Source organism: Grus americana, chromosome Z (genome assembly GCF_028858705.1).
Source record: "Grus americana isolate bGruAme1 chromosome Z, bGruAme1.mat, whole genome shotgun sequence".
Taxonomy (NCBI): domain Eukaryota; kingdom Metazoa; phylum Chordata; class Aves; order Gruiformes; family Gruidae; genus Grus; species Grus americana.
Window position 1 is genome coordinate 52056865 of NC_072891.1, and position 15335 is coordinate 52072199.

At 47.6% G+C, this 15335-nt stretch overlaps 1 pseudogene; it reads left to right on the forward strand.

Moving 5' to 3' along the window:
* The window catches only part of LOC129199980 (chondroitin sulfate synthase 3-like), a 15567-nt pseudogene extending 3336 nt beyond the window's left edge, over positions 1 to 12231 (forward strand).
* Positions 12232 to 15335: the final 3104 nt, after the last annotated feature.

A 15335-nucleotide genomic window follows, 5' to 3' on the forward strand; every position in this document is an offset into this window, starting at 1 on the left:
CATCATCTCTGCAGCCCTCCTCTGGACTCTCTCCAGTACTTCCCTGTCTTTCTCGAACTGGGGAGCCCAGAACTGGACACAGAACTCCAGATCTGGCCTCACCAGGGCAGGGCAGAGCAGATGGGGAGGATAAACTCCCTCGACCTGCTGGCCACGCTCTTCTTAATACACCCCAGGATACCACTGGCCTTCTTGGCCACAAGGGCACATTGCTGGCTCATGGAGAACCTGTTTTCCACCAGGACTCCTGGGTCCTTCTCTTCAGAGCTGCTTCCCGGCAGGTCAGCCCCTAACCTGTACTGGTGCTTGGGGTTGTTCTTCCCTAGGAGCAGGTGCCTACACTTGCCCTCGATGAATTTCATTTGGTTCCTCTCCGCCCAGCTCTCCAGCCTCTCCAGGTCTCGCTGAATGGCTGCGCAGCCTCTGGTGGATCGGCCACTCCTCCCAGCTTGGTATCGTCAGCAAACTTGCTGAGGGTGCACTCTGTCCCCTCGTCCAGGTCATTGATGAATATGTTGAACGAGACCAGACCCAGTACTGACCCCTGCGGCACACCGCCAGCTACAGGCCTCCAACTAGACTCTGTGCTGCTTCGCACAACCCTCTGGGCTCTGCCATTCAGCCACTTCTCTACCCACCTCACCGTCCACTCATCCAACCCACACTTCCTAAGCTTACCTATGAGGATGTTATGAGAGATGGTGTCAAAAGCCTTGCTGAAGTCGAGGTAGACAACATCTACTGCTGTCTCCTCATCCACCCAGCCAGTCATGCCATCATAGAAGGCTATCAGATTGGTCAGGCATGATTTCCCCTTGGTGAATCCATGCTGACCACCCCCGGTAACCACCTTTTCCTCCACATGCTTAGAGATGATCCCCAGAATGGGCTGTTCCATCACCTTCCCGGGGATGGAGGTGAGGCTGACTGGCCTGTAGTTTCCCAGGTCTTCCTTCTTGCCCTTTTTGAAGGCCGGAGTGACGTTGGCTTTCCTCCAGTCCTCAGGCACCTCTCCTTTTGTTTTACAGCTGACTTATTGCATGTTGTAGCAACTGGTTACTAATGCACAAAATAAATGCTGCTGTTCTAACTGACCTATTTGTTTATTTAGGATATCTGTTTCTGAGTGAAATAAAACTGGAACAGAAATCAGTTCAGTGAGATCCTTTGTGATGGTGGAATTAACTTGGTTTTTCTTCCCTGCTCAGCTCTAATCTGCTCCAGGGCGATGTCTGTGTCAGATGATCAACCTCTGCTGTTAAAGTGTTCCTTCTGGAGATGACTGACGCAAGACATGGGACTAGCAGGATAAGAGACTGTGCCCAAAGATACAGTTTCACAACTTACCCTGAGCCTCACTTAAAGTGGAGCTAGCTTTAGTCAATGCTTTTCACCTATGGCTGCTGTGAAGAGATTGCAAACAGTGTTATGTCTATCTTGGTTTAGATGCCCTTTACACAATAGGTACAACCTGTAAAGCGCAGCTCAAGTGTCAGCATCATATTCAGGCATTTCAGCAAGCTAGTTGAGTGAAAACATCCAATAAAGCACTCAAGTTTTATCACCCTTTATTTTCTGTCTAGTGTTGAATTTGAAACCTAGTAGGAATTCCTAGCAATCTATCACTGATGGCTTTGGACTTCCACCTGAGAAGAAAAAGTAGTAAGACCCAGCTCTGTTCCTCTCTGAGACTGCAGACGTGTTGACCACTCCTTCAGTTCAGGGCTTTGTGCCCGGTGAAGACAAAGTGACTGGGTTCAGTATGGCCAGAATGACTCTGAAAAAAGTAAAGTGAGAGTGAGAAGTGGATACCCACCCGTTTGAACTCTGGCTTCTGCTGGCATCATTGTGTAAGAAAGATTGCCCACTTCTTCTGGAGCTAAAGCCCCATTGTTTTCACTTAAAAGTATTGCTAATGACAATCATAGCCCTATGTTTCTGCTGTTTCTTCATCAAAGGACATGTGTGTAAAATTTGATTAGAGGCTGTAAAACGACTATGGTGAAATGGGAGATTGTGTTTTCCACCTTTTTCACAAGAGAAGAACTAAAAATGTTAAGAGACTCCCCTGAGATTATAATTAGAAACACATGGTACAGTGGACAGAAGGCAGGATTTCTAATTTCCAATCCAATTTTTGCTACAAGATTACTTTTCAAGTTTTTTAAGAAATTGCCAGGCCCTCGCCTCTCCCATTCCCTCCAAACACATTCAGTGTGACATTGGAGTAATAGTCTTATCAAATGCATTCGAACACATAACAAGCCATGTAGACATGAAGTGACTAAGCCCAGCTTAACAAGTGATTATATCAAATACTTCTTTTAATTGGAAAGGCATTCTGAGTGTCGCTCCTTTACTGAACACAGGTCTGGGACTTATTATTAACCACTAGATGCCACTGTTGTTCCTATAGAAGCAGCCCAGCCTGTGTTTTGGTCTGTCCGTAAAAACCCAGAACACATTTCCCCGCGGTGTATTGAAATACTGGTATAGCATTGAACTAAAAAATATAAATGCAGGTACACACGTGTACTATTTCTGCTCCAAATATCCTTATACTCTATTCCCTTATAAACTGTCTTGATAACACATAATGCCTTAAGGTCCATTTTCATCTTTGAGGTGTGTAAAAGGTTTATGGTCACCTCTCATGGGCCCACCTGCTATTTTTGTGACAAAAATAAGCACTGTCAGACCTAAGGAGCTGGCACAGCTGATACTGACCGGAGTCACTTCAGTGTATGCATAAGCGATGGAAGTGGCGCAGCGTCAGACATTGCACCTGTGCGACCCCTTAGCAGCAAGTTGTCTGAAATTTTAGGACACTGTGATGGTGAGGTTGTGTAGGTGTAAAGGAGCCCTTACTGCTGGAAGTCATACTGTGCAGGACTTGCTGGGACCCAGCACCCCCCAACTGTTTGTGGGAGTGGAGGGGAAGGACTGTGGGACAGCATTTTTTAAATGGAAGACTCATATGGAAATCTGAGACAATCCTAATCCTGGTAATCCCTCATGCCATGGTGAAGCCTTCTGAAGGAGAGCCTTCCCCTTCACTTGTTGCCTGTTAGTAGCTCCGTGAAGGCAGACCCAGAATCTGCCACCCTGTTGCTCCCAGAACATTTATGTGCCCGGACACATTGATCGGGCTGTTGTTTTTAGTGGTGACAGCGGAGTGAATAACTGGTACTCAGTGCCTTGCTGCTCGGCATTATAAATCCTGCAGCTTGTGTGATGTACAGAGGAAATTAATGATGGGCTGCTTTGGAAAGGATGCTCAGCCCTGGGGAAGCCAGAGGGTATGTTTCCTGAGCATGATGCTTGCACATCTCAGAAACACAAAGAGCCCACAGCCTGCTCACTGCATGTGGTGAAGGCACAAGGAAAAACTGAAATTTACTTCAGTGAGTGATCTTTCATAGCTAAAGACTATGCAGAGTAGGAGGCCTTTTTCTTCGTTAGGTGGGCAAAGTAATTTCTGTCTTTTTGGAAAAAGGTTTGAAATTTTTTCTCTCACAACTATTCCATTACTTCTGCTAGCATCACACCGTACCAGCTTCCATACTCCTCCTCTTGCCTTGACATATGTGCCTGACAACTGATAAAGTCGTGTGAAGTGACAGAAAATCCCATAGACTTAGCTACAAAAATGGGTGGTTTTGCTGACAAATGATTAAACATTTGCTACTGCATCTTCAGTAGCTTTGGTGTATTTCAGTGAAATGACAAATGGATGTGATGAACAATTTATGACTCTTGCTGGAGATGAGCATCTTGCACAATGAAATTAGGGATGCATATAAATATGGAGGAGACAAGGGAGACCTTAAACTTCAGAATTAAAGCTATCTCTGCAGGCACAGTGGCCTGAACGTTTAATTCCAGGTGTCAGTCATCCTGGGCTGTGGACGGTGCAGTCACCCCGAGGCTGGAGGATGAAGAGGCTCTGCTCCAGCACCTTGGAGCTGGTGATAACAACATACGCAGGCTGTGGGAATCCACACCACAGGAACAGACATGGTCAGGGAGGGCTACAGTTCTTGGCTGGAAAGTTATGAAGCGTTTGAAGTGAAGAGGCCGGGGAGCAGGGGCAGAGGAGACGGCTTCCCTCCTCCTGAAACTACAGCCCTCAGCTGTCTTTCCATGACCACCCTTGGGATGAGAAACCGGGGCAGGACGGTCCCACCCGCCGTCCCGTGGCCGCCCTCGGGTGATGTGAAGCTGCGGCCGCAGATGAGCCGCCGGCCTCTCCCGACGCGGAGGCGGGAGCGGGGCGCACCGGGGCGCACCCGGGGCCAAGAGGCGCGGCCGGGCGGGCGGCCCTGGTCCCGGGACTGGAAGGGGGCGCCGGAGGGTGGCGGGGCCGCGGCGCGGGGGAGCTGCGAGCGGCACCTAAAAAAATCGTTTCCTTCCGGAGCGGCGGCGGCGGCGGCGGCCACTTCCCCGGAGCGGCTCGGGCACGGCCGGCGGCGCCCTCCGGGGTGAGGCGCTCGGCAGCCGCGGAGGAAGCTGGCTGAATGGCGGAGCGCGGAGCGGGGGCCGCGGCCGCCGTGTGGAGGAGGCTGAGCTGGTGGGAGGGGCGGGGAGGGACCAGCCGCCGCGGTGACAAGGTGCCAGCGGAGCGGAGGGGCCGCCGCTAGTGCTCTGCCGTCCTCGCCGCCGCCCTCACGCCCGGAGAAGTTTGACTCGGGAGCAGCGCAGCCGCCCGGGCCGGCGCGGCGGGGCAGGGAGCCGCGGCGGGAGTCGCCGCACCCGGGGCCGCAGCGGGACGGGGGTCGCCTCCAGCGGGAGGCGGCGGGGGGAAGCCGGCGGCGGCAGCGGCGCTCCGGGAGCCGCCCCGCCCGCGCCATGGCAGCCCGGTCCCGGAGACCCTGGCTGAGCGTGGGGCTGGGGCTGGGGCTGGTGCTGGGTTTCACCGCCGCCTCCTGGCTCATCGCCCCGAAAGTGGCCGAGCTGAGCGAAAAGAAGAGGCGCGGCTCCAGCCTCTGCTCCTACTACGGCCGCTCGGCGGGGCCGGGGGCGGCCGGGGGCGCGGCGGTGCCGGGCGGGCAGCAGGCGCCGCCGGAGGCAGCGGCGGTGCTGGGCGGCACGAGTTTCAGGAGCAGCCCCTGGGAGCTGCCGCCGCCGCCGGCGGAGGGCATGGTGTCCAGCCCCGCCGCCGGCGGGGAAGGGGAGCCGGAGGAGGAGGAGGAAGGCGGCGAGAAGCGGAGCGGCCGGCCCGGCGGCAGCCACAACGGGAGCGGGGACTGGGGGGGCGCCCCGGGCTACGCCAAGCCCCGCAACTTCCTCTACGTGGGGGTGATGACGGCCCAGAAGTACCTGGGCAGCCGGGCGGTGGCGGCGCAGCGGACGTGGGCGCCCTCGGTGCCGGGCCGCGTGGAGTTCTTCTCCAGCCAGGGCTCCGCCGCGCCCCCCGGGCTGCCCCGGCTGCCCGTCGTCGCCCTGCCCGGCGTGGACGACTCCTACCCGCCGCAGAAGAAGTCTTTCATGATGATCAAGTACATGCACGACCGCTACCTGGACAAGTACGAATGGTTCATGCGGGCGGACGACGACGTCTACATTAAAGGTGGCCGGGGCGCGCCCCGCCGCCGGGAGGGAGGGAGCGGAGCGATGGCCTGGCGGCCCGGCGGGGTCCCGCGGGGGGGTGGGGAGAGTCGGTTCCCGCCCGGTGGCGGAGCGCAAGGGGTACCTCGGCCCACCCACCGCCCCGGCGGAGTTTGCTTCCAGCCACCGTGTGCGGGCCGTGGGGTGCTGTCCCGGCGCTGAGGTGCCGGTGGGAACCTCGAGGTGCCCCCGCGGGGCCGGGCCGGGCCGGGCCGTCCTTGGGGAGGCCGCGGTGCCGGGGCGCGTTGGAGGGCTGAGGCGGGGGGTTGGACCGCGGCGGGCGCGGTGAGCGGTCCTGGCGTGGGATCTCGGTGCTGCGGCCCCCGCGCTTGCTGCGGCGCGGCTCTCCGGGCGAGGCTCTGCCGTGGGCCGGCGGACAGGGGCCGTGGGCGGGCAGCGGAGCGGCGGGGTGGTGCCGGCGCCGCGTCCCGCCGCGCTCGGCTGCGCAGCCCAAGGGTGGCAGTCCCGCCTCGTCCCGCCGCCCGTGGGCAGGCGGCGGGCGGGAGCGGCGAAGAGCTCTGCCGACTGCGTCCTGCTCCGGCCGGGCAGCCCCCGCCGCGGTTGCGGCTCAGCCCGAAGGCTTCGACTCGGTACTGCTCGGAAGTGATGTTTTGAGCAGTAACAAAAGTTCTGCGTTGGCTCGCTGACACTTGGGCTGAGCAAACGCCGCCGCCGAAGGCTGCTTGTAAAGCTGCTGTTCTTTGCAGCGTGTGTCTCTGAAAAGCACTGGCCCTATTTCACGAGGTTTACAGCACCATTAAAAAAAGATGTTCTGCAACCCGCTTGCTTTTGGTCTGCGCTTGTTGCTGCTGCTACTCGTGCAGTGTCCTGCTCTTAGGAAAGAAAGAAGAAACTGAACTTGTAAGCCTAGGTTGTGAGCGTGGTTGCTTGCAGTATTGAAAACACTGTGAAAAGTTAACTGGAGTAACTGTATGCTTCCCTGTTTGTCACTTGCTTTTGTTTGAGTGGTTTAATGGGCTGCTTGTTTGTCAGCTGTCATTCATCTGTGAAATACTCGCGCACTTACGCGTGTATCTGTGTATATATATTGGGTTGCAGATGTAGAAGTTGTCACTTTGGGCTCATTGCAGAGTTGCAATGAACCTGTCTTTAACTAGTTCCAAGGTTCTGAGTTAAACCTATCCAGAAACTTTTGATGTCAAGTAAATTTGAAATCAGAGTTTCTGAAAAGAACTAGGTGAGGGGTTTGAAGGAAAAGTCTGTAGACATTGCAGCACTGGAAATAGTTTGGAAGGAGCCTGAGTTTTACCTTGTTCCCACAATTACTCCGCAATTAAACATATTTACCTTGGTTAATCGAGATTTGCTTTGGTCTTTTCAAAAATTAATCCTATTAAAATAATACCCGGCATTTCCCTTTCCCTTCCCTCCCTCCCCAGCCTGGAACTATATTGGCAAATTGTCCTACTTTAGAGAGAGTTTTAAACTACCAAGGAAGTGCTTTCCATTAGTCCTGATTGAGCAGAACAAGGTTTAGTGGTAAAATGAAGTTTTGATCACGTTCTGGCTTTTGGCTGAATGAAAATGTCATTGTAATGTTAATTAAGAAAAACAAAAGAAGCTTGTGAAAGGTAAACTTGTCCAAGGGTGTTTTCAGTTAGGTACAGAATACTGCTTTGGAAGTGATTTTCTGTGACAGTCTCAGGTGCCTGTTACGTTTTTAAAAAAGCTTGAAGTACAGGAAAAGAGATGGCTGGCAGACTAGGCAGAGAAATAACAGTAATCTTTTATCTTTTTCAGGTGAAAAATTGGAGGAGTTTCTTCGCTCACTGAACAGTAGTAAACCTCTGTATTTGGGACCGACTGGTCTGGGTAATATTGAAGAACTCGGAAAACTTGGGCTGGAGCCTGGAGAGAATTTCTGCATGGGAGGGCCGGGAATGATCTTCAGCCGGGAGGTTCTCAGGAGGATGGTGCCACATATTGGTGAATGCCTTGGAGAAATGTACACCACTCATGAGGACGTGGAGGTGGGCAGGTGTGTCCGAAGGTTTGGAGGAACTCAGTGTGTTTGGTCATATGAGGTGAGTGACAGTGTAAATTGCAATGTGCTGTTTGTTTACAGAGTTTTATGTCTTGCAATGTAAGTAACTGTATCTGCAACCTCTTTCCACCGTAATTATGTTTTAATGCATGCATCAGAATGTAAACTGCAGACTGTAAGGAAAAAAGAGAGGAAAACGTTCACGGCATGTTGCTGCAAGCATAGTCATTTCTACTTGTCTTTCAGTTTTTGTTGTTGACAATTACTGCAGCCACGTTGTAAGTATTGCTATGCTATAAGTTGCTAGAGCTTCACCTTGGGCATTTCTACACATAATGCTTGACAGGATGCTGCTGTATTTGACGTATGCTCTTCAGGTAGGATCTTTTTATGAACTTGTTTTTGGATAAGCGTGCGGCATATCTGTTCTGCATTGCAGGTTCTTAAAATATGTTGTAGTGTTTGAAGAAGAATTGCCTGTATTTTCTTAATTACTCAGCTGTATTTTAATGGAGTTCATGACTGGCAAAAGCAGAAATAGTGGTTGTGGGTTTTTTTTCTTGTACAGAAATGAAATTTGTTGCGCTGTCTTTGTGTATGATAAACTTTTACTAGTGTTTTTCTTAGTGTAGAACAGTGTTAAAATGCATTAAGGACATACGCAGTGTAACAAATCTTCCTATGCTGAAGTCATTTGGGGAGCAAATGACTTCGTTCCATAGTATCGTTTTCTAAAGTAATCAAAATGTGGTGCAGTACCCAAAAAGTTTGTTTGCGCTGCCATAACTAAAATTCAGACCTCTTTCTCTGGAAACGTTGTGATTAGTGGCAAGACTAGCTTTGTAGATAACAATAGACTAAGCGTGCAACTGCCAGAAAGGGTAAAGGGTAATAGTTAATGTGATGAACAGGATTTCAGTTACATTGACTGATTCTTTAATATTAATATATGCTTGCCCTTGTGGCACTCCCTTGTTCAGCAGGAAAAATCGTTTAAATGGGCCACTGAAAGAGGTTATGTGCTATTAAAAACAAAAAGACAGGAAACATAATTGATTTTGCAGGTAAGTGTTTTTCTGGATGACCTGGGGAGGGGAAGGGTTGCCATTTTAAAAATGGGCTTGGTAGGCTACAATGCATGTAAAGAGGTGAACAAAAGTAAATTTTGATTAGTTGATACTAACTAGGTAGAAACCTTAGAGGTGGAAATCGGATCTTTTACTTCACAGTAGAAAGGTGCTTTTAGAGACTATTTCAATCAATGTTATAAGTCCAATGTAAAATAATACACCTGTTGCACTGGTAGAGCAGGGCAGGCATTTATCGTGCAGATGGATATTGATGTAGGACTAGTGGTCCTTAATCAGACTTCCAAACCGCATGCTACACTGGCAGCTTAATCTGACACTCTGGTGTATTTGTGCTGTGTCATCCTTATGGGCATGTGATGCCTGCTGATCTCTATCAGCAGAATTATGATTCTGCCTTGACAGTTACATGTTGGAAGGGGTTTTGGTTTTGTTTTTCTGGTTTGTCTTCTTGGGAAGAAATCTGGGAAGGGAAGAAAACTGATAATAGATAACATTATCACTGCATTGGTTGTTATTTATTTTGATGTTGAATGTCAGGAGTTTTTGGCTCCAGGCACTGAGCGTAAGTGGGATAGAGTGAAAAATTATGTTTACTTTCTTCTGTTTTGGAGACTGCGTTACAGGACTGTCCAGCAGCTCAGCTTTTCATGGTAGGATTGGGGCCTGAAAGCATAACCATTTTGGAAAAAGCATGTGTTTTTATGGGATGTGGAATAGACTGACACCAGTCTTGATTGTCAGTTACTCTTGAAGGCCCGAGGTCTATATAATAAAGAATGGAAAAAGAAGAAAATGTGTTAGGCATTGCAATAGCAGCTGCTCATTTCTGATCAGTATTTCCGTCTGTTAGAAGAATCTTTGACTCTGTGGCCGATACAGGAGATGCTCCGGAAGATGCAGATGACTAAGCCAAAGCTGCTTAGGATGCTATGCCAGCGTTAAGTGTGTATGGAAGGGAAGGAGTGAAATAGAGTGAAAGGCGAGAGAGGTTGCATTCATGCTCTGGCATAGTTTGTGTTGTGTAGCTGGTTGTTTCAAGCAATCTAGTAGGGTACCTGAACAGATTGGCTTGTTGTGGGTTGGTAAATTAATTGGTGACAAGGGTGACTTTTTTCCTAGGGCACTGAAACTCTTGCTGTGTGATTTTTCACTCCTGCCTTAGATCAGGAGCGCTCTTTGTGTGCTAGAAGGGGAATTATTCCCTCAGGTACACGTGTGCAAAACCTGAGATTGGGGCCAGGACTTTCTGCATAGGCAGTTGCCCTTTTGTCCTGAAGTCCTCTTGTTGTATTTACGTATTAAACTGAGCCTCGTTGAGCTGCAAGATTTTTATGGACTTCACTGCTTTTGGGAAGAGGCATGACTTGTGTTTAGGATGTTGCTGAAGACTAATATAAACTGAAAACAATGATGGTGACATTCATAGAAGCAGAAAAGGTCTAGAAGAGTTGAATCTCTGTTGCATCATTTTTTACTAGACTTCTTTTCTAAGAACTGGAACGGAAAGTCTCTTTTTGGTGAGGATGAAAGCAATCAAAGAGTTCAAGAGAAAACCTGCAATGCTTGATCTTTGCTGGGTGGCTCAGCTGGCGTAGGTAAGACTGGCTGCCTGTCAGGGTTTATTCTATTGCCTTGTAGAGGTTGCAGGTAAGCTGCGCTAGTTTATATGTGTAATATGCTTGCTGGCAAGGAGAGGGTTACAACTTTGACTTTTTTTTGTCAGAATGAATAGGAAAAGAAGAGGTGTACAAGTCTGCAATGAGCCACTCTTGTTCTTGATGCTTTCCAGAGTTTAATTCTTGTTCTGCCAGATTTGAGGCCGGGGCTAAAGGCTGGGTCTCCCACATACGAAATGACTTATGGCTGAGGTGATGAGTCCCTCCTGGTCTCTGCTGATGGAGCTTCTCCACTTTGAATAAAGAATTAGTCATTGGATTTCTGAGCGAGTGAATCTAATAACAGGGGTTTTAGAGCAGTTGTGCAGAATGGAGGAGATAAAAACCTGCCCTCGGGCTGCAGTTTGACAGTTGCTCTAAGCCGACGTAAATATGGGCTTTGGCTGAAGGGTAGTTGCTCCTTTCGGTTGCTGTCCTGTTCTGCAGGACTTGTGCAGCCCTGTGGTGAGCTGGGGCAGGGGTGGGATCCACTTGTAACCTGGACCTGACCAAGAGTGTTTTCTTCAGCTGAATCAGCACTCACGGCAAAGCTTTGCTGAGCACAAGCATCAGAAGAACGAAGAGGTGGTCACGTTCATCCAGGAATGAAGGGGCAAGAGAGTGCCAAACTGCCTGTCTTGGCAGCAGCTTACCTTCAAATTGGCTGGAAGCAACACTGAACTGCAGCCTAAATCTAGTTCCTTGCTCCATGAGGAATTATCAGCTAGAAGTGTTGTATTTTGAGTGGATGATTTTCTTTCTACAGGAGATCCATCCTTGTTCTGATATGTTTTTTAAGTATATCTTAATTTATCCTCCAGTTTTGATGATGCTGTAATGATTAAGGTGTAATAAACCTGAGAAATTTGGCTAAAATATTTCTGCAAAATGCCTTTTTGGTTTTGAGAGGTGTTAGCAACTTCTGCTTCCCCAAATCAGTAAGAGTAGAGATTAAAAAGGGCCTTTTGCTTTTGTGCTTTCCAAATCCGTACTTCAAGTTAGCACCTTCTCTTCCACTAATTTTAAATCCTTGAAACATTTTTCTTTAAATGAATGAAGAGATTAGCTTGATTTTAGTGACTCATACTAATTTTATTCTTTGGAAGCACAAATATAGTTAAAAACCTGAGATGCTGTGTTGTACCTCGCTTTGCTGTTTAGGAGGGACTTGCCTACAGAGGGCCATTTGGAAAAAGGCTGATTGCTTTATTTGTCCCCCTGACGCTTTTTTTTTTTTTTTTTTTTTGGAATGATGTTTCTGGGTCTAGAAGACCATTTTGTAATTTGTAACCTAAGTTTATAACAGATCAAATAGTGTTGTTTCACAAAAGGCCAAACTAAAATGCAACACATGAATTAAGTGGCTATAACAATTCAAGCAGATATCAAACATTGTCAGGGTATAAATACCGACTGTCAGAGAAGGTTTCTCTTCAGAAAATGCAAAATGACAAATGCAGCATAAAAAAGATTTAAAGACCATTCCTCAGTGTATTTGGGACATTTGTTCTAATGTTAAGTTTGTAAAGCTTTTCTTTTTGTAGCCTTTTTTCCCTTTCTCTGGTGGAAAATATCATAGAATCAAAATATCTCAAATCAGAAGGCACCTATAAGGATCATCAAGTCCAACACCCACTACATGCATTTTAAACTTAAAAACTACATTCATGCAAAAAACTACATTCATGCAAAACACCCCATATACTTTTGATCTTTTGGTAATATGTACGTTGATATTGAAAGAAAATAGTGCACTTTGTACATACCAGCAGTCCACATTAACGTTTGTATCTGTTTTCCCATTGTGTTTTCCTTTTTGGGTTTGTCACAAGTCTGTGACAACCATAGAATACAGTCTCATCACTATAACATTTTCTTTAAAAATACAGATAATATTAATAATAGTAATTTAAAATTAATAATAATTTTATTTTTTTCATTTGAGGTTTTGTCTTTATCTTTGGTGAAGATGTTGGTGGATCACAACTCAGCTTTGACTAGAACACTCCACCAAACAGAAGCATTAGAGGTGTATTGGCCTTTGATGATGGCCAGATGGCATTTTGCTCATTTGGGTACTGGAATGGTCAGTCTTGAAGCAGCAGTACCCACCCCCACTTAAGCTCTTGGTTTTGGTCAGCTTCATTAGGTAGTTACATAAATGCAGCCATCATTTTCGAAAAGCATAGAGCGAGCTATCAGTAACCCTAGAATAGAAATGCATGGAAGAGTGGATGATTAAGATTGTAGCAGGGGTCTCTGAGGGTATCTGGAGAGGAACAGGATGGTCACAGAGGCCTCAGAACCGTTTGCATAAATGGCCAGTTACTGACATGGGATGTGCTCTCTTAGCTATTTGTTTTTAAGAGTTGTCTGATCACAGCAACGTTAAAGGTAGTTACGAAGCTTTTTTACTTCAAAACGATTCTCAGTTGGTTAGAAAAGTGAGTTCTATTTCCGTACCACTGTAGTATAGTATTTCTGTGTGTACAGGATACCGAATAAAATGCAAGTCGTTAAGTGCATATCCTATTGCAGTAACTGTGGTGCTAAAGTTGGCTCATTACTCTTGCCCTATGCGGCTCTGGTCTCATCTGAGCTGTTGTGCTGTACTGTGCAGACTCCTTGCTCTTTCTCTGGCTTTGTAAGTAACCTCCTGTTATTCATTTGCTCTTTTACGCCGGGAATTTGGGGAGACTGCCCTGGGGTCCTTGGGGACTCCTTGTCTTCTTGCCCCTTCTTCATCCTGTGTGGTGGGTTGACCCAAGCTGCTCTATCACTGCCCTCCTCAGCTGGACAGGGAGGGGAGAAAAATGAGATAGAAAAAAACAACCCCAAACTTGTGGGTCAAGATAAAGGCAGTTTAATGCAGCAAAACCAAAAGGCTGCACTTGGGAGCAAAGCAGAAGCAAAAGATTATTCTCTGCTTCCCATCAGCAGGCAATGCTGGCCACTTCCCGGGAAGCAGGGCTTCAGTATGCGTAGCAGTTGCTCTGGAAGACAAATGTAAAAAGCCGAATGCCCCCAGTTCCTCCCCCTCTCAGCTTCTTATTGCTGAGCAGATGTCATATGGTATGGAATATCCCTTTGGTCAGTTTGGGTCAGCTGTCCTGGCTTTGTCCCCTCCCAGGAGCTTGCCTACCCCCAGCTTACTGCTGAGGAGGGGAAGAAATGTTGGAGAGACAGCCTTGATGTGTGCTGGCACTGCTCAGCAGTAGCCAAAACACCAGTGTGTTATCAACACCTTGCTAGCTACCAATACACAGCACGGCACCAGGAGGGCTGCTGTGGTGAAATTAACTCCATCTCAGCCATACCCCATACGTCCTGCAAGATGAGCTTGGCTGGGAGTTGAGGAAGTTTGTGGTGAGGAAATAGAGTTGTCTCTGGTACTTACATGTTATTGAGGGTCTTAAGTGTTTCCCCATGTGGCTCAGCAGGACTGCAAGAGTTGGAGATACCTTGTTTGGGGGCTTTTATTGTGAAGGTATTCCCACAGCTACCGTGGAGGTGTGCACCAGCACACACAAGCCCGTGGCTGTGGTCCCTGGCATGATGGCATCTTAGCTGTGGAGCCAAGAGCTAGGGGGGTGTTTCTCAGCCTGACTGAGAGTCAGCTTGTCATAGGTTTCTGGCTTATTTGCAGATTGGGTGCCCCAAGAGGAAATACTGCTTGTGCCTATTTGGAGTTTGACAGCTGTGTAATTCTGACTCCTGGTGCTGAGTTCACGAGGTGCAGGAGGACTCTGGGGATGTGTTTGCATGTCCATGATGTAAAGAAAGTGTGGATACACCTTCCTCTTAACGCACTTTCCTCTAAGATGCCAGCAGCTGTTTATGTGCAGGACTGTGTGGGCTAGCTAACAGCTTTCTGGTCTGCGTTGCATGTTTGTATGTTCTTAAAGCAAATATTTCAAAGGTTTTCCTCTTTAAGAATAAGCTCTTGTTTGAATTACCAAAGCATCCCACAGACAAGCAAAAGGAAAACCTTAGGAAAAGTTCTTAAATTATTAAAAATATGTCTTTAATTCTGCATATGGGTACCATGAACCATCTCTCAACCTACATGGAAATTTAGACCTAACCATGTTCACTTTCTTCTCATGTTTGCTCTCATTTTATTGGAAATGTTTTCTCCAGACTTTTGTGCAATTGCTATATTGGAGGTGGTATGTCCATAGAAGTCTAGTGCAGAAGGCTGGCTGGTCAAGTGTGTTTAAAAACAGTTTGACATGAGATGACACAATTGTGGCACAACTGTTGTAAGAGTCATCTCATTTAAACCCCTCACATCATCATTCTTGACAGTGCCTGTCACGTTAGACAAGGAGTAAGCTTGATTTTTCAAAAGAGACTTACAGGTGAAGAACTTGTTGGCTTTAGGGTCAACAGTGGATTCAGTGCTTTAAGTGAATCCCTGAAACAAAGCACAATGAAACCCTAATGTTTTTTAGTGTTTACCCTGAAATAGTTTTCGATCCTTTACCTTAAAATCAAGTAAACCAAACCACATGCGAAACATTAGTTTCTATAGATACTCACAGAATTATCTTTATTTTCAAAATTTTGTCTTTCCTAGGTGTTCAGAAATAAATTTCCCTTTCACGTGTACAGATTTCATTGTGGTTATTGGTCATACTTTGAGAAAATGTTTTGTTAAACTGTCCTGCTTGAGCCTTTCTGAAGATGAAGTGTTCGTTGCAGGTTACCAGGTAAAGCAAATAGTACAGAGGCGCTCCAAGTGTGTATAGTCTTCTCAAAGACACTGACAGTCCACAGGTTGTTTCCTCCTGTTCCCTCCCAACGCCCAGAGCTGACGGATTTTGTTCCTTTTCCTGGGCTGTTCTTTGTATCTCTTCTTGTCCTGACTTAGAAATCTCCCAGAGATAACTTTTTCCTGACTTTCACTTGCCAGATTCATGTCTTTTGATGAGATCAAATGATGTGCTTCTACTGAAATGGAAAATGCTCACAAAG